Source organism: Pelodiscus sinensis, chromosome 2 (genome assembly GCF_049634645.1).
Source record: "Pelodiscus sinensis isolate JC-2024 chromosome 2, ASM4963464v1, whole genome shotgun sequence".
Lineage (NCBI taxonomy): Eukaryota > Metazoa > Chordata > Testudines > Trionychidae > Pelodiscus > Pelodiscus sinensis.
In genome coordinates, this window is record NC_134712.1 from 83,281,377 (window position 1) to 83,305,743 (window position 24,367).

General features: G+C 40.7%; 1 long non-coding RNA gene across 1 annotated transcript; it reads left to right on the forward strand.

Annotated features, from left to right (window-relative positions):
- Positions 1-165: 165 nt before the first annotated feature.
- LOC142827116 (uncharacterized) lies at positions 166-23,677 on the forward strand. The gene is made up of 3 exons (XR_012901545.1): positions 166-487; positions 20,745-20,862; positions 22,805-23,677. It is a non-coding gene; the product is annotated as an uncharacterized LOC142827116 (long non-coding RNA).
- The last annotated feature ends 690 nt before the right edge of the window (positions 23,678-24,367 follow it).

Consider the following 24,367-nt stretch of genomic DNA (forward strand, 5'->3'; position numbering starts at 1 on the left):
AAGATAAGAGTATACATGATAATTTGTGACTGTAGCAGGGCAGCTGCCCTGTACTGGCCCCTTTAAGAGCCAAACCCCAGCCTGGAGCAGGCCCCGGGAGTTCAGCCCAGCTGGGCGGCGTTGGCCAATTAAGGCCCAGCTGGGAGCTATAAAAGGGAAGGGCTGCTTCAGCAAAGGGAGTGTGAGCCTGGCTGCCGAGGGAGCAGGACGCTCCCTGGAGCTAGGGCAGGGCTAGAGAGCCAGGCTGGGCCAGGGCGCTCGGACAGCCAACCGGCCAGCCTGCTAGGCCTGCGGCAAGGCCTGCTGGAGAGACACCAACCCCCGGAAGGGGGGCTCAGAGCGAGTGACTTGGGCACTGCCGGAGGGCAGTGTGGCGAAGAGAGCAACGCGACCGGAAGATTCCAGAGGGGAAACGCCACGTGAGCGGAGGTCTGTGCAGGCGGAATGGACTGATTCCGGGGACAGACGACGGACCCCCGCTACGGTGGTGAGTGACCCCCTCAAAGTGACAAACTAGGAGTATCCATGAATTTGAGATAGGCATTTGTAAGGGTCTTTGATTAGAGTTAATTTGATTTCACTCTGATACAGGGAGAGAGGTCTGGAAAACTTAACCCTTACAGCAGTTTTCTTTTAGAGAGTTTTGATTTCTGCACAGTCCCCCCCTTAGACACAATTGGAGTTATTTGATTTTCTCCACACTAGCAGCCCTTAATATATTGGAAGATTGTTAACAGATCCACATTGAGTCTTCTTTTCTCAAGACTAAACATGCCCTGTTTTTTAACCTTTCCTCATAAGTCAAGATTTCAAAACTTATATCATTTTTGTTACTCTTTCCTAGACTTTCTCTAATGTGTCCACATCTTTCTCAAAGGAAGGTGCCCAGAACTGGCCATAGTACTCCATCTGAGGCCTTAACAGTGCTGATTGGGACAATTACCTCCCGTGTCTTATTCACAACACTCCCTCTTGCACAAATGCATCATATTCTTGACTTTTTTTTTTGCTGTTTTCAAACACTGTCAAAAATTCATAAATGCAAAGTGTTGCATTTTACATTACAAAGAAAAGGATTAGAGTTACATCTGATGTTAACCACAAGGTAGCATCTACATTTGGCATTTTAAGCAAATCCTTGGTCTCCTGAAGACATTTTTAAGTATTTCACCTAGAGCTGCTTACCTTTATGGAAAGTCATCACTAAAATATTTCCATCAGTTAGTGTATTTTCTAAATAATCTTTTCTGAGGTTCTACAGCTTTTGACTTCTCTAATCGATTACCTCTTGAAACTAAAAACTGCTGCTTAAACTGTATCCTTGAAAAGCAACCCACTCATCTGAGGAGCTTCAGCATTTTCAGATTCCTATTTGTGTTAAAAATAACTTCAGTGAAAAGCCTCCTATTTCTGGATACAAGCACATGTGCTAGCGATGACTACATTTGAAGAAATGCTGACAATCACAGCTACTGTATCAGTACTGCTGTATTATATACCACCTTTTCCCATGATTACCATAAAAGAGACGGGTAATCCTCTCTAATTCAGAACTAAAACTAAGTTTCTCCAAACTCCGCACTTCTGCAAAAATGAAAAAAGAGACTATTTTTATGACAAATTTATAATGAGGTTGGCAATAAAATTCTGACAAGACAGCAAAGGACAATATATTTTTTATTAACTTGTTAACAATTTCTATACCCAGGATCTGGTATGATATTAAGGCTTTTGTATGATGCTCATAAGAGTTCTGCTTTTGGATGGAAACTTTTGGGTTTGTTTGGTTTCTTTTCTTGACCTGATTATATTTTCAAGAGATGGAAAAGATGCAAGGGAAACAGCTTCTCGTGGACAGGTAGCTAGTTGAAGTTACAGTTTCTAGGTATGTGATATGGATTTTTTTTATAGAGCCCATCTGTCAAGGATAGTGCTCACTCATTCCCCACTCACTTGCTCACTCTTTCACACACGTTGATCAAATGAAAAAAAGATGGAAGAAATGAAATTGTTCAGACACAAAATATTGAAATAGAAGGAGCCAGTCTACATAGTACAAATGGCACAATTAGCCAGCACTATGATGGATGATGTTAAAAAAAGTCAAATCCTCCTTCCTCACTCTGAAGTAAATACATAAAAACAATTAAGAGCTACAATTCTTAAAATAGCCACCATGCAGAGAAGCTAATAATCATCCCCCCACCTCGCCCTTTCAAGAGGAGTATAATTCTGGATGGTGCTGTTATTTAATTACATAGATGTATCGGTGTCTCCCTCCTTGGGATGGCTGCTTTGCCCAGGGAAATCAGGGTAAGCCAGGCAGAAGGCACAGCTGCATTCTGTAGAGAGTGCAGAGTGGGCAGTGTTGGACGACAGCAACTGAGGACTGAGAGGAGAAAATGGTAACCTCACCTTGGCTTCCCTCATGTCAGTAGTAATGAATGACAAGGGTGTAACATCTTAACCCATCATGAATGACAATGACACATCGGCGATGAACCTGACCTCACGCAGAAAGGAGCCAACACCACAGAGCTGCTGAGACTCCATACTCACAAAGGTAAGGACATAGAAGATAGAGAGGCCAATCCACTGTGAATTCTTCAGTGATGAGGTCCACCTGCAGACTACTGTGGTAAAGTGGGTGCTGCCCCTCTTTAGGTTTCCTTGCTCTCTCAGCTCTTGCTGTGGTTGGCACAGCAGAGTGTGGCTGACGGTTAGTGAAGAGTCTGCTCAGCAAGGCCTTTTTGGTCTCTTTGAAGCAGCGAAATTGACAAAATAAGTTATTTGGTTCCTGACCCTCTTTATCTGCCTCCCTTTCTCTCCTCAGCACCCTTCCACATCTGCTCCCCAAAAATTTAAGGATGTGCCCATTCACACTACAGGGTGACTAACCCATTGTCTTTTATTGAGCTCTATTAAATTACATGCTAAGTAAAACCAATCATTGATAGAACTACCAAGGGAGAGGGCAGTCAAGTTGACTGCACATGCCACTGCATGTCTTTAGAACTGGATCGTGTGCATCCTTATTCCACCATCACCTCCCATCAAAAGTGGAAGTGAGTCTCCTACCCTCATTTCTGTGTGAATATACATCAGGAGCAGACCCCCATTGGACGATCTGGGTGCAAGAATTTGTTAGGGTATGTCTAAAACTGCAGTAAAGCACCCACAGCTGACCTATGCCAGTTGACACAGCTTAGTGGGGCTCAGATTGCAGGGTTATGAGATTGCAAAGTTTGAGCTTGAACTGGCATCCAGACTCTGGAACCCTGCAAGGGAACAGGTCCCAGAGCCTGGGCTCCAGCCTGACTCCAAACATCTGCACTGCAATATTGTAGCATCCGACCTGGGCCAGCTATGGGAGTTTAATGCAGTATAGACGTAACCTAAGTCTAGTGTCTAAACAAGAAAACTCAGTTCCTTGGTGAGATTCAGCATGAAAGACAAGTGAAAATTAAATGGTCTATGTTTGCACTAATGGGCTATGTTTCATGGTTCATTTTTATTATTGATTTGGCTAATATTTTCAAAAACATGAGACCTAGAATACTGTCAAAGTCTACAATGCGATGTGAATGTATTCTATCAGCTTTTTATAATAGATGGCTCTCTTTTGATTTATTTACGAATCAACCTATTAAATAACTTTAGATGTATATGTACTATACAAAATAGTGAACAGTTTGTTCTAAACTGAAATCTTAATGAAATCCATAGGACCTTTCACATTTATTATAAGGCCACTTTCTGTCTCTCTGGCAATGCAAAGTATCCTTGAAATGGTTAAGACATAGGGCTAGCGTACACTACAGAATTAGGTTGATATAAGCTGGTGTGTAGTCACGGCTGATGACATTAGGTTGACACAGTGTCAGTGTAGACACTGCACTGCTTATGTTGACTGTTACTGGTTTTCTGGAGCTGTCCTGCAATGACATGTTGACAGTACAAGTGGTCCTGTCCTGGGGTAGGATGCACACCACTGACCTGAGCCAAGCGTGCACATGCATAAGCAATTAGATAACTGCAGTGACTCTGTGCCAATGTACGTTATCTTGACATAAGTTTGTGATGTAGCACAGCTTTATATATACATTTGACCTTAAGGACTCTTCACAGTGCTATAGCAGGGTAAAGTGATCTTAATATGAATGTCAAACAGGACCTCAAGATTTTTGTGAACTAGCCATCAACTGCTGAACAGCTAAAAATTAATATTTTAAATAAAATATACATTTTTCAAGTTTGATTCTACTTTGCTTTTTATGTTAATCAGTGTGTCTTTTATAAACACATCTTAAAATATAATTAATTTTTCTTGGAAGATTGTTTAGCTATTATTCATGACCATTTTACCTGTACTATCTATAAGAACAAAATTGGAAAACTTTTAGTTTTTTAAGATATCAGGCATTGAGCATGGCTAGATGGGTTTACAGGTTTTTGGCAACAGAGACATCATTCTATTTTATGATTGGTCCTGTGGTTACCACTTCCTGCTAACATGTAAGAAACTAAGTTCAATTTATTAGCCCTATCACAGTGCTCAAAGCACTGCAGAACTAGCAAGGGTGTAAGGGTGTGTTTCTCTTTGTGGTTCCATTTAAAACACCAGTGGTTCAATCTAGTAGCTTGAGGAAAGGGGGATGAATTTCTCTGATGAACAAGCGCGAAAAGGCCTCTTTTATGATGACCAGAACAAAATTACTGATCCATATTTACCCTTTTCTAAGGTTTCTTGGAGAGAAATATCTATTTGAACTTTTATCTTACTCAATCCTTTGAATAAAAGTGTCACATTTTTGCTTTTCTTTCAAGATATGTTTTCCCTACCATTTAGGCAACCATCTAATCTGAGGATTTTTACTTAAATCATGAAATCATCTCTTTGCCAAAGTTCCAAGTTTCTATCTATACTTAGGTATTATGGAGTCAGCCAAGATTTCTTTCTCTCTTCCGAGACTGACAGTTTTGCATTTGTGATATCTTTGTGTCAACGATGTTTATAAATAGTCTCATTTAATCTCTTTAATCTGAAAACAGTGGAGTGTGGTGCTGTTCTGAGCAGGTTATAAAAGCAAGAGAAAGCAATACATTGGAGACACATTGAGTTCTAAGGCTATATCATTGCCACATCAGATTAGTCTCTCTTAAGGGACTGAATTTATATTGCTTACCTTCTGATGACTAGTCAGGCTGCTCCCTTGAGTTTAGCCACTGCAGAAGAAGCTAACTAGAGGAATACACGGGGGGGGCTACATCTACACTGCTCATTGTTGCGCAAGAAGATATGCAATTGAGGCATGGCAATAAATATGCTGTGCCTCATTTGCATACCTAATGAGCTGCAATTTTTGCGGAAGGGGCTTTTGTGCAAGAAGGAGCTATCTACACTACTCCTTGCGCAAAAAACCTCTCTTATGCAGGAGCTGTCCTGCTGCTTATTTTCAGGAAGAACAGCTTCTGCTCACGAGGGGGATTTTGCGCAAGAAGACAGCTCCTTCTTGCGCAAAAGCCCCTTCTGCAAAAATGATGGCTCATTAGGTATGCAAATGAGGCATGATGATATTCATTGCTGTACTTCATTTGCATATCTTCCTGCGCAACAATGCGCAGTGTAGACGTAGCCCACGACTGTATCTACACTGCCCCTTCTTGCACAAAAGAATATGCAAACGAAGCGAAGCGTGGAATATAGCTGCACCTCATTTGCATAATTAATTAGACTCCATTTTTGTGCAAGAAATTAAAAAAATATGGAAGAATGTCTCTTGGGCAAGAGTGGGTTTTTGCGCAAAAACAGAGCTTCATTAATTATGCAAATGAGATATGGCAATATTCCACGCTTCACCTCATTTACATTTTTTTGTTTTTTGCACAAGAGGGGGCAGTGTAGACATAGCCTAATGGTTTTATTGAGTTACCACCTTAATTCTTTATTCATAAAGATTTTTTGGCCCTTATTAAGTGTTCATTAAACTAGAAGATTCTGTCCCGAGTATAAATCCACTGATTTCAAGAATAGGATGAATTTGACCCATTGTTTCTAGCCTCACTACCCATCCATTACTTACTCTCACAAGCATTATTGCTCTGCAGCAACAAATGCTGTATTTGGGATCAATGGCTTCTGGAAGAGGGTTGTTCCAAGAAATCAAGGAAATTGAAGGATCTTTAAAAATTGTGCCTGCCACTAGCTAGCTAATATCACAGAATTATAGAACATTAGAATTGGAAAAGGTCATCCAGTCCATTCATGGCAGGACTAAGCACCAGCTTGACCATCCCCAATAGATGTTTATCTAATCTGCTCTTAAAAATCTCCAATGATTTGATTCCACTACTGCCCTAGGCAATTTATTCCAGTGCTTAACCACCTTGACAATTAGGAAGCTTTTCCGAATGTCCAACCTAAACGTCCCTTGGTGCAATTTAAGCCCATTGCTTCTTGTCCTATCATCAGATGTTAAAGAGAATAATTTTTCTCCCTCTGTCTTGTAACATCCTTTTAGGTACTTGAAAGATGCTATCATGTCCCCTCTCTGGCTTTTCCAGACTAAACGTAAGATCATAAGAATATAAGAACAGCCATACTGGGTCAGACCACAGTATCCTAGCCCAGTATCTTGTCTGCTGCCAGTGGCCAATGCCAGATGCCCCAGAGGCAGTGAACACAACAGGTAATCATCACGTGATCCCTCTCTTGTCATCCATTTCCAGACAAACCGAGGCTAAGGAACCACTCCTACCCACCCTGGCTAATAGTCATTGATGGACCTAACCTCCATGAATTTATCTAGCTCATTTTGAACCCAGTTAGGCTGTGTCTAGACTGGCCAGTTTGTCCAGAAAATCAGCCGCTTTTCCGGAAAAACTTGCCAGCTGTCTACACAGGCCGCTTGATTTTCCGCAAAAGCACTGACTTCCTACTGTAAGAAATCAGTGCTTCTTGCGGAAATACTATTCTGCTCCCGTTCAGGCAAAAGTCCCTTTTACACAAAGCTTTTGTGCAAAAGGGCCAGTGTAGACAGCTCAGATTTGTTTTCCGCAAAAAAGCCCCGTTTGCGAAAATGGCGATCGGGGCTTTTTTGCGGAAAAGCATGTCTAGATTGGCACGGGTGCTTTTCCGCAAAAAGTGCTTTTGCAGAAAAGCGTCTGTGCCAATCTAGATGCTCTGTTCTGAAAATGCTTTTAATGGAAAACTTTTTCCATTAAAAGCATTTCCGGAAAATCATGCCAATCTAGACGTAGCCTTATAGACCTAATCTTCACAACATCCTCTGGCAAGGAGTTCCACAGGTTGACTGTGTACTGCATAAAGAAAAACTTCCTTTTGTTTGTTCTAAACCTGCTTAATTTCATTTGGTGACCCCTAGTTCTTATATTATGGAAACAAGTAAGCACTTTTCCCTATTCACTTTTTCCACACCAGTCATGATTTTATAGACCTCGATCAAACCCCCCAACAAACTCAGGGTTTTTTTCAATCTTCCCTTATAGGTCATGTTTTCTAGACCTTTAATCATTTTTGTTGCTCTTTTCTGGACCCTTTCCAATTTTTCCACATCTTTCTTGAAATAAGGTGCCCAGAACTGGACACAGTACTCTAGTTGAGGAGAATATTTCTATGGCTACTCCACAACTTTGCCTGAACTTTCTGTTTTCCTCACAGGCTCAGGAGCTCTCTATCTCCTGTTTGCTGGAAGCCAGAATGCTTTTGGAGCATGTAGCTAAGTGCACAATAATGGAGAGTTACCAGGTGTGCTCTCCAACTTGGACAATCAGGAAAAGCCATTTCAAAAATCATAGGGTTTTGAGGGAGTGAGGGGCTTTCCAGGCCCCATTACCCTGGGCAGGGGAGTTCATAATACTAAAGCAGTCAGGTGGGATAGCTGCTGAAGGATAGTTATGGTCAATATAGGTAATACAAGGCCTACATGCACACTGATACAACCTCAGTACATTAACCATGGTTTAACACAACTTGGGGAGGTGGTGTATTATGTCAAAGTAATGGAGAGCTTACATTGGTAGAAGACACGGAGAAGTGTAGACATGTACAACTAGGTCAACACAAGGCAGCTTACATCAACCTAACTTTTTAGTGAAGACTAGGCCTAAGTGTCCAGTTTAGTCAGTTAATTTCTTTCTGTGCTTTCAACTCTCAAAAACGGTGGAATCCAAGGCTCTGCTGCCAAAACAGGTTAAAAAAGCTGTTGCTTCTCCCTGCCCAGATCTCAACATGGGCTTTGCTTTTGGGTGCCACATAGAGTTCACTCCACTCCCACTCCCGCACCCCTCCCCAGGCTTCCAGTATTCTTTTAAATTGCTGATCCATTGGAAACATGCCTTGCCCTCTTTGGCAATCGGCGGGGAAGGGCTTTCCTTGACCAATATTGTTCTACTTCCCTCTCTGGTTCAATGTCCCATCACAGTCCCTTTTACAAGTTTCAAAGACACCTGCTTGACAGCTGTCAATTAAAAATTAGCCCATCAGCCAGTTTTGATGAAAGGTAAAACATTAGGGAAATGAAAAAAAAAATCTTAGTCCTTATTTTGAAATGTCTTTTTTTCCACACAAAAATTAGCCATTCATTTTCACTAAGTACTTTAAATTACTTGTTTGTTTGTTAACTGCATCATTTGTTGAATGGTAAGAAAAATCTGAAACCTATAAATTTGTGTTGAAGGAGTTAAAAAAGAAACCATGCAATTAGAAAAATGGGCAAACCATATTTTCTGCCAAAATAATGCTAATAATTCCCAAATTGTGACTTGCTTCATATCACAGTTCAATCTACAAGAATTTTATTGGTTATTATTATGACCCTCCAGAAACAGAAATTTAAGGTGCAATATATTCTCAACTCCATAGACTTCTGACACCAATGTTACTATAATAAATTATTGTTTGCAGTACTATAGGCAAGTTGGTTGCAGTACAGGATGAATGAAGAAATGCCTTTTTTGAGGAGAAGGGGGCAATTTCTGTTTCTGAAAGAGACCTAAAGACAAGTTCTGTACAAGCTCAAAAGCCTGTCTTTTATATCAACAGAAGTTGGGCCAATAGAAGATATTACCTCACCCACCTTGTCTCTATAATAGATGATGATAGTTCTAATAATTTTAAAATGATATGTTCAAAAGTGTTCTTTTAAATAATGTTTTATTATTATCATTACCAGTGGTAGTAATTTCCAAGAGGCTTCTGTCGGCACAGGCAGCTTTTGTTCAGGAAAGTGCTATTCCTGCACAATCAAGAGGAAAAAAAACCCTTCTATTGGTGTAGGCTGCATCTACACTACAGAGCTATGTCAGCATAGTTGTTTTGGCATAGTCGTCATAGTATAAACCTTTCCTCATGGGCAGTGGGTGACTCCATAGCTTGGGGAGCAACATCTCTTAGCTCCACTCCTTCTGACTGAGGTGCCTTCTCTTTTTGACCATCAAAGCTAAGCTCCCACCCCTCATGGCCACTGCTGGCCCCTGCAGACCCACACATGCCCAATGTAGCTGCTGGCCTTCACTCCTTTGTTCTAGGATAGCATCCCCAGCTGGGATATTATAGTCCCAGCCTTCCCCCAGCCAGCTCTGGAGTTCCAGAGAGCCAGTGGGTGGCATGGCTGCCACCTGCCCTGGAGTTCCAGCATGAGGGCAGCCTTCTCCAACCCCAGAGCACCAGAGAGAAACTGGGATGTGTGTGGCAGCCCCAGCCAACACATGCTAGGCCAGGCTTGCTGCCATCCCCTCACCAAGAAGCCTGCTACACTGGGCAGCCAGGCTATGTCTAGATTACATCCCTCTTTTGACAGAGGGATGTAAATTAGGCACTTCAAAATTGCAAATGAAGCTGGGATTTGAATTTCCCACACTTCATTTGCATAATCAAGTAATGGCGCTCTTTCAAAAAAGCGTTATTTTAAAAGTAAAAACAGGGTCTAGACGCTGTTCTTTCGAAAAGGGAAGGCTTTTTCAAAAGATCCTGTGCGGTTTACAGGATGTTTCGAAAAAGCCTTCCCTTTTCGAAAGAACCGCGTCTAGACTGTAGTTTTACTTTGAAAATAGCGCTTTTTCGAAAGAGCGCCATTACGTGATTATGCAAATGAAGCATGGGAAATTCAAATCCCGGCTTCATTTGCAATTTTGAAGTGCCTAATTTACATCCCTCTGTCAAAAGAGGGATGTAATCTAGACATAGCCTGGCTGCCCAGTGTAGCAGGCTTCTTGGTGAGGGGATGGATGTGGGGCCGGGGAGAACATCTCCTTCAGAGCCGATACGGATCAGTCGACAAGGGAAGCCTTTGTCGACTGCTCTGGTAAACCTCGTTTCATGAGGCCGATTCGCATCTAGACTGCCACGCTGTGCCGGATCAGCTGATTGTCGGCACAGCGCGGCGGCCATTTTTATTTTAATGAAGTGAGGATTATTTAAATCCCTGCTTCATTGACTATGTTGGGTAAACTACTTTACATGGCTCTGTAGATGGAGCCATGTAGTCTAGACACATCCCTGGATGTGCACCCCATCATGGAGTGCCTGCCGGATGGCAGCTGTCCAAGGCTTCTCGAATGCCCGGCCCTTGCCTGCCATCCACCTCCGGAGGAAGGCCTCCTCCTTCCTCTCCACTATGTTGTGCACACAAAATGCTGCCACAATCTCTGTGATGTTCTGCTCATCCATTTCGATGCAGGTGAGCAGACAATGGGATCGTGACTTCAGCCGTCTGAAGGCGCACTCCACCTGGTTGCGGGCCCAGTTCATGTGGTGGTTGAAGCATTCCTGCCCAGGGTCCATGCATCTGGTGTACGGCCACATCAACCAGAGCATGAGGGGGTAGGCTATGCCCCCCACAATGCAGAGTGGAATGCAGATGTCCCCAACCATCAATTCCCGCTAGGGGAAGAACATGCCCGCCTCCATCCTGAGATACAGGCTGAAGTTTCTCAAGGTGCGGGCGTCATGTGCCCTGCCGGACCACACCATATATATGTCTGTGAAGCAGTCATGCTGGTCCACAAGGGCCTGGAGCACTATGGAGAAGTACCCCTTGTGGGGACTAACTTCAAAACAGTTCTTGCGCAAGAAGCCTGCAATATAGACGTAGCCCTTGTGTCTTGCTTACAAGGACTCCCGGTAATACAGCCCAGATTTATATTCCTTTTTTTTTTTTTTTTCAACAGAGTTATACTTTTGACTCATATTTAGCTTGTGATCCACAATGATCCCCAGATCCCTTTCTGGAGTACTCATTCCTAGCCAATCCTTTCCCATTTTGTATGTGTGCAACTAATTGTTCCTTCTTCTGTGGAGTACTTTGCATTTGTCCCCATCAAATTTCATTCTGTTTACCTCAGACCGTTTCTCCAGTTTGTCCAGGTTATTTTGAATTATAACCCCATCCTCCAAAATGCTTGCAATAATACATACATCTTAAATATTTAATGTTTAATAAAGCATCAAAAACATAAAATATCAATTAAATTATTCGTGTCCTTATTCCCACTGCTCCCATCAATTTATAAATGGAGACAGGATATAGTTTCTAGAGTGATATTGTCCTTTTCATGTTTTCTTCCATGTGGATCTATCAAAGCTCAGCATTGCTCATGAGAACAGCAGAGATTATGCAAAGCTGTTTGGCTGTTTAGTTTCAGTACGTAACCTTCAGTTTGAAAGGCAAAAAAAGGAAGTTAACGATTAAATTGGAGACTACAGAAATTATGATAAATTATTGTTGTCTACACAGTTTTTAGTTTATCTTGTCTACAGAGAGTCACAAAGCTCATGCATTTTATGGGCTCTTCAATAAAAGGTATAGTATCTAATTGGGGAAAAAATGATTTCTTCTCTTAATAGGCATCAGCTGCTAATATTCACCCAATAATATATTTACCCTGTTACTTGCTGGGTCCCAAGGTATGCATGCTATAGAGAATGGAATAGCGCAGCAGACCATTAGTTTTAATCCCTTTATAATTATTTATTTAACCCTCAGTGCTTATCCTTTTGGTGACTGACGTTATTTCTTAACATAACCAAAGGAACAGACCACAAAATTGTTTTTTTTTTTTTTTTATGGAGGATGATCAGTTTTGTTCATTTAATAAGCACTCATGACACCATAAAGTTGTAAAGTACTTTAGAACTGTAATCAAACTAACAGAGCCAAAAGGCATTTTCACAAATTTTGTACAAGTAACTTACCAGAAGTAATGTGGAAAGAATGAAAGAACAGCATGCTCTTTGATAGGGCTTTTATTGTGTGTACTAATGAATTTCTAGCTATTATATCTGAAGTGTGTGTAGTAAGCAGGATAGTTAGCAAACTGAATTATCTATAAATAATGACCTACACTGCTGAGTGTCCAGCCTTTGAGGCCCTTGAAGAAAATGTAGCTTTGGGGGCAGTAAGTGAGAATGCAGCATGTCCTCTTGTTAACCTGAAGGGTGAGGTGCTTATTTAACAGTGACTGTAATGGATTTGCTGCTTGGCTTGTACTGAGCATGCTCAATAACACTACTAAACCCACTTTCCTAAATCTGTCCCCTCCAACTCTCACTTGCCCCTCCCACCCCCTACTACTGTGGCATGTACATGTACTCTCCTCCCCCCCCCCCATCTGAAATGGTGCCATTGTGCTCAGTGTGGTCATATACAACTGATTTAGAAACATGGACCTCATTTTCTAAAAAGAATTGTACACGTAGCAGCCAAAATCCCATTGATAGTTGATGAGATTTAAACTTCTAGGTGCCAAAATCACTTTTGAAAATGAGATTTAGGGCTTGTCCACACTGTATTACTCTGTGGGCTAAGAGGTGTGAACTGTAGAGTACACCAAAATGTTGCAATCTACTTTGACCCCCATGGACACTGCTGGCACAAACTAAAAGGTAACTAGTTTGAGTTAATGTAGTCATCTTTCGAACAGAACCATGTGAATTCAAAGCAGGTATCTTTTCATTTGCACCAGCACGTCTTTAGTATACTTTGCATTCACATACCCATAATCTGTGCCACAGCTGAAAGCAACTAGGCTGTACTCCACCTCAATGATTCACCAAGCACACCTCAAGGTTGCAGCTCTTCTGCCAACTTGAATGACAATGCCTGGGTCAAATCAAACTCACAGGTGAAATTTACTTCATCTACCTTTAAAAACAGTCCAATACTCCAGTTTTGCATAGAGCACTAGTGGTGAAAAGGGGAGAGAAAGTAGATTGAAAGTTGGCCTGGGTGGCCAATTAATGATACATTTTGTGCAGAGGAATTCTCTAAAGCATTGCTGGTCTCACACCGTGTCACACTGAAAATTCCCAGCAGAGGGGAAAACTTGGAATTGTGACAAAGAGAGGCAGTGCTGAAGCTTGCTATCTCTAGCTTCTAGAATAGCCTGTTGTAGCTGCTCTAAGATGAGGAGACTCTGAGGTTGCTTTAAGTTTCATTGTGGGGCAAATGGCTGAGTTGTAGACCCAGGATTAGATTTCAGGTTTTACAGCCACTTTTACTCTTTGCCTTTTTGGGCCCCTCTAAACAGGAAAGAAATGAGTCAGTGGTTTGGGTTTTTTTTAAGCATTGTCCAATTTAGTCTCTCTATTGATATTTGTTGCTACTGATCAGTGGCCTTAACATCCCTGAAAGGAACTATTTTCCATAACCCTATATTGATTGGCATTAATTATCACCCTCTTTTTATTCTTTATTAATGGAGTCTTGTATCAGCTGCTCTATTATCTTGCTTGGGATCGATGTCAAACTGACAGGCCTATAGTTACCTCCCTTTTACCTTTTTAATTAATATTTGCACCAACATTCTCTTTCTTCCAGTATTCTTCAACTTCCCAGTGTTCTAAATCTTATTGAAAATCAATATTAACAGTCATTAGAAGGTTCTTTTTGAACTCTTGGACAAAGTGAATCTGAACCTGCTGATCTAAACATACCAGACATTAGTAACTGCTGTTTAGCATCCTCCTGAGATGATAGTGGGATGGAAAGAGATTATCGAGCGCAGGAGCTATTGCAGCAAACTTACTGTGAAACTAGGGATAGAAGTGACTAGTCGACTAGTCCCTTGACGAGTCGCTTCTTCTCTACCCTCCCCCTGCCCCCGCTGCCTCCAATCAGAAGCAGCAAGGGGGGAGCAGGAGCCGGTGCTGGGGGAGCCGACTTAAAAGCCAGTTCTCCCCCTCCCCCCAGTGCTGTCTACCAGCTCTTAATACATTTAAAAAGTAGAGGCACAATGGGGGGAACCCAGCACAAGCCAGGAATCAGCTGTCCCAGCTCATGCCGGGTTCCTACCTCCCTACCCTCCCTCCCCCCCCCCACACACACACACTGCACTTCAGCCTTTTAAATGTATTAAGTTGGCTCTTAATACATTTAAAAGGCAAAGCTGCAGTGGGGTTAGCTTCCTCCACTTATCAACTTATCTACTAATGGATGGAAATGCTATCAACTAGTCGATTAAACTAAATTTAACATCCCTATGTAAAACAGAGGACAGCTGCGATTCTCAAAGTCTTTAAACCTCCTGGGACACAGGCACTTGCAAACCTCTGAAGATCTGGGCAAGGCAGATTGCTTTTAGGTGTCTCAGGAATAATGCCTTGTTTCTCTCTTTCCCCCCCCCCCCCCCCCCATCAAAAATAAAAGACAGAGGCTGGTTTTAAAAATTGGAGTTCTGGATTATCTGCAGTAAGTCAATTCTGATAAAAACAAAAACAAAACCATCTCAGTCCTTGGCAAGAACAGGCTTAAGTGTTAGTGGTTATCAATGATACCCATAACATTGCTCTTCTTTTCACTGTTATATTTCTATTACTTTCATTCATTTACCCTGAGGAAATGCAGACTATTGGTACGAAGTACCAAAACAGAAATCACAACCCCACAGGCTAAGTAGAACCATGGTGCTTTTAAACGGCTAGTTACTTTACAACGCTACAAAAATATTAGCACCACTAGATGGCACTGATTCAGCATCCAAACTCAAAATACAGACAACCTTAGCACAGCTTAATCTCCATCCATTCAGAGGACTAATAACAAATGATGCAGAAATATTAACCCTTTCAATCTTCTGAGAGTACATGTTATCTGTACTTAATTAAGATGGTTTTTCCTTCTCGCCTCTGCAAGTGTGTGGTGGTGTTGCACATTGCTAAATAGGTACATCACTTCAGTTCTGAGATGGAGACATACAGAAAACATTCCTTCCTTCATTATACTGAAGTTATGCCATCACTGCTGCTCAGACAAGAGAATATGAGGCAATCATGGTCCAGATCCAAAAGTAGTACTGTCTGTGGCAAACATAATCAGATTTTCCCTGGATCCAACAACTCCATAGGTGGAAGGTATGTAGCTCTCTGGCTGTCCATTGGTCCAGCTAGAGCACTCTCCACTTCCCCTTGTAGGTTCCCGAATCACCATGCAACTATTTAAAGGCTAGGGTAGATTCTTAACTTTTTAAGCAAAGAGCAAGAACTGACCATGTCTTCCCGCCTCCATTTTCAAAGAAAGGACTGGGAAATAGCACCAGTTCCTGTAGACTTGTGAGATTTTCCAAGAGATTTATGATCGGATGCTTCTCCGATAGTACTCATGGGGTCTTTAGTATTTTTTCTCTCTTCACAACTGCATACTGTGCATTACAAAAAAGTCTTCACGCCAAAGAATAATTGCTGTTCAATTCCAGATCACAAATTCACTCTAGGGGTGTGTCTAGACTACATGCCTCCTTCGATGGAGGCATGTAGATTAGCCAGATCGGAAGAGGGAAATGAAGCCGCAATTAAAATAATCGCGGCTTCATTTAAATTTAAATGGCTGCCCCGATCTGCCGATCAGCTGTTTGTCGGCAGATCGGGGGAGTCTGGACGCGATGCCCCGACAAAGAAGCCTTTCTTCATCGACACAGGTAAGCCTCGTGAAACCAGGCTTACCTGTGTCGATGAAGAAAGGCTTCTTTGTCGGGGCATCGCGTCCAGACTCCCCCGATCTGCCGACAAACAGCTGATCGGCAGATCGGGGCAGCCATTTAAATTTAAATGAAGCCGCGATTATTTTAATCGTGGCTTCATTTCCCTCTTCCGATCTGGCTAATCTACATGCCTCCGTCGAAGGAGGCATGTAGTCTAGACACACCCTAGAGCTGAAGCCAAATTTCTTATAGATTATACGCATGTGGGAAGAGAGATGGGGCAGATATAATACTGGAGCCAGATGATTCTATGTGTCAAAGGTTGTCTTGGTATATAAATGTGTTGGGAATGACAGAGGAAGAGGAGAAAATAGGATTTCATAAGGTGCCAGTATGACTCCATATCCTTCCATATGTGAACTCTTTTAATAATCAGTGACATGTTACTTGACAAGACATCTACAATCATTTTTTGATTTCCAGATGTGAGTTATTTACAGAATTACATCTGAGAGTTTAGCTGAGCCAGAGAACATGGAACATGTGGCATAGTGTGTTGGCATAAATTCTTCCTTTAATCAAAGGAAGGCTACATTTCCTTTGGAAAAAAATTACACTTTTCTGCCACAGAGAGGCAATCATTTGGCTCTTTTTTCATATTCTTCCATGGTCTGGGTCAGTGATTTAAAATATTTGATTATTCCATATCATATCATAAAAAGATCCAAGCAAGTCATCTGGTCATATGACTTTTTCTATTTCTCACTAGCTGCAGACCTTATTCCATACACGTGTTTTATAATCAGAAATATATAACTATGGAAGGAGTAATGAAAACAACTCAAGCAGCTCTGTTAATGAAAAAGAAAAGAAAAAAGCTATACTCAGCAAAATTCACAATCCCTGGGAGATCATATCAAAGAGTGGAAACTTCCTAATTAGCTGACCAATGGACTAACTTGTACCAGTACATGGTGTTAAAAACTGTAGATATTGGCTAAGAAAGATGTACATACTAAGATACATATCCTCTCAGTGTATATCTCTGAATAGTGTTATTGGAATTTGTGTGTGGAATGAGGAGAATTTCTGCAACCACTACTCTGGGCTGATTGAAATAGGTGGGTCTATTTGTGGAGTAACGACTATTCAAATTGAGTAATAGTGACAGAATGTGGATTCCAATCAGTACCATATCTCTTCTCACTCAAAACTCAATTCCCAGTAACACCAGCTTAGGGCCTTCAGATCCAGGGATTTGGTTTGGACCTGTCTAATATTTTCAGTTGTTTCCTTTTCATTTGAAGAGGCAGAGTTAAAGATACAAGTGGCTGTTTATCATTTAATTTTACTTTGAAATCTAGAACACAAAAATGGAGAGACTTCTTGAATGTTAAAGGATTACATTCTGAATTTTTCTCATATATCACGTTAAATAGATTCCCAAAAACATTCAGCAGCAGAGTCAGAAGTGGCACATTAGAGGATGTAATGAAACACCTTATACCCACTTATTCCCTCTTATGACTACTTACTCTGTGTATATCAGTATGTGAGGGAGTTTGAATGGGTAAAATTTGCATACTGAGAAGCAATAAGAAGATTTAAAAAGGTGCACATTAATGTAGAATGGGTGATGTCAATGGTGAAGTTAACAAGATAGCCATTTGGAAAGTTCTCTTATATTTGACCTGAACAATTGCAATACTCAGTTTTCTGACTATCCTGTAATTCTTTTAAAAACATGAAAATTTGAGATGTAATAGATATTTCTGGTATTTTACATTGGTCCATCTCTACTGCCAAATGCAGAGTTATTCTCTACAATATTTTCTAACACCTTTTCCTATTATTCTTTGTTAATTGTCTCAAGCAGTGTCATTTCTAGCATTTATTTTAGAGGACTATTTTAAGTTAAAATAGGTCTCATAGGAAATTCTGCTGATGTTAAGATTAATGGCTTTTAATTTCATTCCAGTACCTCCCTTTTATTGCTCATCTTTTAGCTAAACTTCAGATAGTGGGGACAGATTCTGATATCCTTATTTGGCTGACTAGTGCCTTAATCCATGAATAGTCTCACCGTTTCTATTGTCTTTGCTGCTCTTTGCCACCTTTTGTCTCTCCCTTCCCGCCAGTAGAACTACTGGCAGAATAGGGTACTACACAACATACTGGAATCAGAATCTGTCCAGACTTCTTTAATCTTTTACCCTAGATCAGTCTTTTCAATCAGTTAATTAAAGTTGTTGCTTATCTCTGAATTCTCTAAAATTTGTCTACATCTTTCACTGAGCTGTCCTAAAATGAATGCAATAAAAGATGCAGTTTCTCAAAGCCCATATTGAGGTGGAAATGATACCTCTATGCTCTATGACATGATTCCTTTTAATAGAGTATGTAGCTCACAATTACATTGGCTTTTGAATTTGTCTTCCTTGTTATTCTTCAGAATAATTCTTGTACAATTTGCCATCTATTAATAATTAATGAATTACAGTAACCCCTCTTTTCTGATCAATTGCTTTGCTTACGTTGATTCAGTAAGGATGTCTTGTAGATCAGATTGGTGAAAGTAAATCATTTTCTGAGTTTGTCTGCTACTGCCCAGAACTCCTACATAAAACTAGGAAATGTGTCTGGTTTTAAATCAGTGCATAGTTTCTGAAGGGACCAGGACAGATTAGCCATCAGTACATAGATTAGTGTAAACCTAGTTGTCAAGCCTTCTGTAATCTAGTGCTATCGTATTTATATCTATGGGGATTATCTCAGTCTATGAATTTATTTAGCAATACCCTCAGCCTCCTATCGCATTTCTACCTGCAAAAAGAGTTTAGCCTGATTAATACAAAATTTCAGCATCTTCTCTGAGTTGTCCTAACCTTTCATCTATAGACCAACATTTATAATTTCTCTTGTTATGTGTATCACAGCCATAAGCATTTTTAGATTCTGACTTTCAATTTTTAACTTTGTAAATTGAGCTGCTGAAGCTTCTGAATGATAGGGCATTTTTAAAGTTTAAAACTGAAAAAAAATCTCAAGACTCTTCTATTCTGCTTCTTTGGACGTCATGGGCCAACAGCTAAGGAGCATTGCTATGGCACTGAGCCATATAGTATCTGTAGCAGTATGTGATCATGATCTTGATTTTATTACCCAATATTTTAAAAAATAAAATGGAAGCATTTAAAAAATGAGAGGTCATCCACTGTATAGAGCATCAAGAACATATCTAATTTTAACTGAGCACCACATTCAGAGAGTTTGGGAAAAGCACATATTTGTATAAAGTGTTTGTCAGATGAAAATATTCCCTGCCCGTGTATTATTTTACATTACACAGTTGCTGTACCAGATGCTCAAATACATGGTGGCATTGTGTGAAGTCCCTTGCAGTTTCTAATCACACACACACACACACACACACACACACACACACACACACACACACACACGGCAGAAGTAGCTAGCTCTGCATTTTACGGCTGGAGGGATTGGAGCAAGAAGAAATTGAATAAGTTGTCCAGTATAATCCCACAAAGAAGATGCTGAACCAAAATTTAAACATTTTTTGTTCTTTAGCTGAAGTATTCATTAGTTACAACATGTACAATTTACCATAAAAAAAAAAAACTTTAAACATCTGGTCATGTCCTTTAAAAAAATCATGAATTTAATATGCTGTATCATGACCGTGCAGAACTGAATTAGGGAGAACTGAAAATCTGGAGTGATGGTTTTATCTATCATTTTTCATTATAAAAGCAATTCTTCTGCAGAAAGTTACACCCAGAACATAGTTAATTCTCCACTGTTACAGAATGTGACTACAGGCAGTGGCAGAATATACAGATTTCACCCTGAATCTCTAACATTCCTTTGCTAAAACATGTCTTGTATAAGGAATAGAGAGCACCAGAAGAAGAATGCCTGTGTATCTATCAACTCTAAGTGTCTGTTAGTAGCTTTTAGTCTACCCTATCTGACTGGCAAACACCTTCATCATTGTGGAAAAATTAAGCCTGCTCCCAATAGGTGTACAAAGCATCCATAAACTTAAGAACCTTAATAGTTCCTTTCATCCACAGCTGTGATGAAGCTACTAGCACAAAATAATTGAGGCTTAATGCACTAAAGTAGGAAGCAATATTACATGTAGACATTTGCGCTGTATTTCTAGTAAAATCAATTAAGCCTTTCTAATCAATATCCAGGACTGAAAAGAATCTTACAGGCACTTCAATGAGTAAAAGATTTTGCTTTTCTATTATACAATACCTATATCGTTAATTCCATTCTAACAATCTCTCTCTTCTCAAAGAATCAGCCTCTCCTACAAAGTTTATACTGGGGAAAATGCTGAAGGAAAGGAAAATAATGTCAGCTGGTGGTGTCATCCCTCCTGGAAAACATTCTGAGGTTAATTACCAAATTGCTTGCACTTACAAAGTTTGCTTGAAAGATGATCCATCCTGGGAAGACACCAGTGTCTTGTTTTTCTAAATACTATTCAATTGTGTTGAAAGCCTGACATCTGCCCCTTTCTTCCTGAGATTAAGCTCTGCCCTCTATGTTCCGCCAACAACAATTTTATTTTTTCCATTTATTTCAGTATCTGTAGTTTGGAAAACTATTACTGACTGATTTTTTTCCTCCGTGTACTTTGGCACCTAGGCTTTCATTGTTTTTATAAGTGATCAAATATGTAGTTACAAAATCAGGATACATAATTTGAACAGAGGATTCATTATTAATTTTAATTTCTTTCATTTTTTTGCCAACCCTCCACTTTTCATTTATAGGGAAGCAGACAAACAAACTTGGATTAAGGAAGATATCTCCAACTATGTTTTCTATATTCATCATCCCAAAAGTTTCACAGTTGCCAGTGATCAGTGTTTATCACCCAAAAGACCATATGTGAGTAGAAGTGAATTGTGATTTTTGTAATGGGGCCAAGTAATTTGTTCTAAGGAGTATCTTCAACAACCTTTCTAAGGTCAATATAAAATTCATATATTATTTAAAGCATGACAAAAACCACTTTTACCAGATTTCATAAATATAGCACTTTATTTTATAATGAAGCAATTTTCTGCAATCATTGGGAAATAGCCCATCATACCTACAGCTGAAGTCTTGTTTGTGTATATTTTGCAAGGACATCACAATAAAACTTGGACAGAAGATGTCACTTCTGTATTTAAATGTATGTGAACTGAAACATAGATAACAGTTGCAAGTATAAAGGTTGAATAATTCATAGTTCAGAAGCCTTGCATAGCAGGAGACTATTTCTCTTATAAAAATGTCTGATTTAGGATCCATTGACTAGGAAAACATTGGAGAATTTTTGAACTCTAAAAAGGATAAAGAGAAATTATAAATGAAAAAAAAAGTCATGGAAGGATATGCAAGATTCACATATCAGGTAGACTTATAAATGTAGGAGGCACATAACATAAATTCTAGATGAAGAGAATTGAGGGGAAATACTTATGAATATGGATGAAAATGAGATTACAAAGTAGAAAAATAAGAGAGCAGAGGTCTTGAGATTATATAATTGAGTACAACAGAAGAAAAAAATCTATGTATTCTCTCATCAAAAGATATATAGACACACATAGACACATTAAAGCACATTTTTTATATGGCCTGCTTACATCTCTATTTAGCAATAATTTAGCTTTGTGATCCATGAGTTGCAATCTCTTAGCATCAATCAATCCCCTCTCAAAAGGTAACCATGACAACAGAATGCCTACTGCAACAGTCTGCTCCACTCCCATCAGTTCAATGGCTTTTCACTGCCACAAGACAGGTTCTGTGACATCAAAAGGCTCTACTGGGCATTAAAGGACACTTACAGACACATTACGTGAGACAGTATTTGCCTATGTGACAATTTATTTTGGCTAGAGTCTGCACATGACAGGCTTCCAGATGAAGCAGCAGAATAACCCAAATCGTGATACAGCTTATGCTAGACTAATACAAGAAATGTCCTGGCTATTTAGGAAATATCCCTTGCAACCCATGACATAAATAACTATAAGTAACAAAGAATATTAGGCTATACCAGACTTTTAAAATACAGACACCTCTCCAGTTATCTGTGGCTAACAATTGGGGTTTGCTGATGCAGTATAGCAGTTCTCCACCTAGTGTCCGGGGCTCCATAGGGGACCCAAGAAGGTTCTGGGGGTCCACCAAGCCAGACCAGCATTATGGGGTTCAGGGTAGAAAGCTGAAAGCCCAACGCATGGGACTTAAGTCACCCTGATTCCTGCCACCTGAGGCTGAAGCCAACATTTGAGCAATGTAACTTCATGGGAGCCCCTGTGACATGAGATCCTAGGCAATTGCTGGCTCTAGCTTTTATATGCAGAAAAATAGTTGTTGAGGCAAAGGGGGCCAAGGAGTTGTTATAGCTTATGGAGGGGGGGGCTCCAAAAAAAAGGGTTGAGAACTCCTGCAATATAATATTCTTACCTGTCTATTGTATAGACAGCATTTCTCATTACTGCTAAAAACATAACATCGCCCAGTCATTGGGGAGCAGCAGAGAGACCATATTATGTATAAATGTAATAGAATGCTAGCTCATTCTAGTACTGCAATAGGCTCTGGCATTTTTAAATCCATATATTGTGAACTGAAAAGACATATGGTTGTTTTGCTCATATTCTACTAACTAATGGATACCTGCATAGATGCAAAAACGTCAGTTTCCCAAGAGAGAATCTGGTACTATTCTTTCTACTGGAATGCCTTATTTTTGTATTTTAGTTGAAATTTACCTGTGTGGATTCTATTAATATAGAATAAACTATTTTGAATTTTGGATCTATACCCACAGATGTCCAAAACCTTCAGTCACTAGAAGACCGAACAGTACAGAGCTCAGAGGGATCCATAAAGAACTTGCCAAAAGTGACCTAAAATTCTTTCTATTCCTAGAAATATCACAGATTTAAAATATGATTTCTCAGCCCCTTTCATGGCAAAAGCACCTACAGGCTCCTGTTGTGAAGCTGTGACTCCACCCTTCCCAAAGGTTTATAAGGGTGTGAATGTGTACGTGTACTGTATATATTCATACACCATGAAAATAAGTTGTAATTGCTTGCAATATATGTTTTGAGACATCAGTTTATTATGCAACAAGACACATTTCTTTTCTAACAGTTCAATCTGTAAGTCCCTTCAACTGTACAGTCCGTAATCTCCTTTGTTTTGACAGCACTGATTTGTCAATTCTTGTATAAAACTAATTACACATGAGATAGGTACATAGAAAAACAATCAATAACAGGTAAGTGTACATGAAAGTGCTTAATATAGATGTCTGTCTTCTGGCTGACATAAATTGATTTACAGTCTACATATTATAAAACAGATAACATATCCTGTACACGCCATTCCATTTTGTATCAATGTCCAACAATGTGTCATTGCTGAAGAATGTGCCCTTTTCAGAACTAATGAAACCAGAGATGCGTCAGAGATACTTGAAACAAATAAATAACCATGATAGTGTTTTTGTAGAGCAGTGTTTCCCAATATTATTTGGCCATGGAACCCTTTTAAACTCAAAAGAATTTTGCGGAACCCCTAACAACAGCAACTAGTTTGACAACTGAAGCTTCGACTTTGTCCAACGTGGCACTAGTATACAGGCAGTCCCCGGGTTACGTACAAGATAGGGACTGTAGGTTTGTTCTTAAGTTGAATCTGTATGTAAGTCGGAACTGGCGTCCAGATTCAGCCGCTGCTGAAACTGACCGCCAGTTCTGACTTACATACAGATTCAACTGTCCCCAAGTCAGCTGCTGCTGAAACTGATCAGCGGCTGATTCCAGGAAGCCTGGGGCAGAGCAACTCTGCCTCGGGCTTCCTGTAGTCAGCGCTGGTCAGTTTCAGCAGCGGCTGACTTGGGGACGCCTGGGGCAGAGCAGCTGGGGTGCTGCTGGGTTGCTCCAGTAGCACCGCTCCTCGGCGCTACTGGACCAACCCAGCAGCACCCCAGCTGCTCTGCCCCAGGCGTCCTGATTCAGCCACTGCTGAAACTGACTAGCAGTGGCTGAATCAGGACCTGGGGCAGAGCAGCTGGGGTGCTGCCGGGTTGGTCCAGTAGTGCCCAGAGCGGCGCTGCAGGACCAATCGGCAGCGCCCCAGCTGCTCTGCCCCAGGGTCCAAAACAAAAGCCTGGTCTGCTGGGGGAGGTGGGGGGCCCACTAGCTGTGCCCCCCTCCCCCCCCCAGCAGACCAGGGACACGGGGAGCGCAGCGGCAGCGGGGTGCTGCGCCTCTGAGGCTTTGCTCTGGCAAAGCCTCAGAGGCGCGGGACCCCGCCACTGCTGCGGCTTCAGTCCCGGTGCCTGTGGTCTGCTGGGGACGGTCCCCAGCAGACCACAGGCACC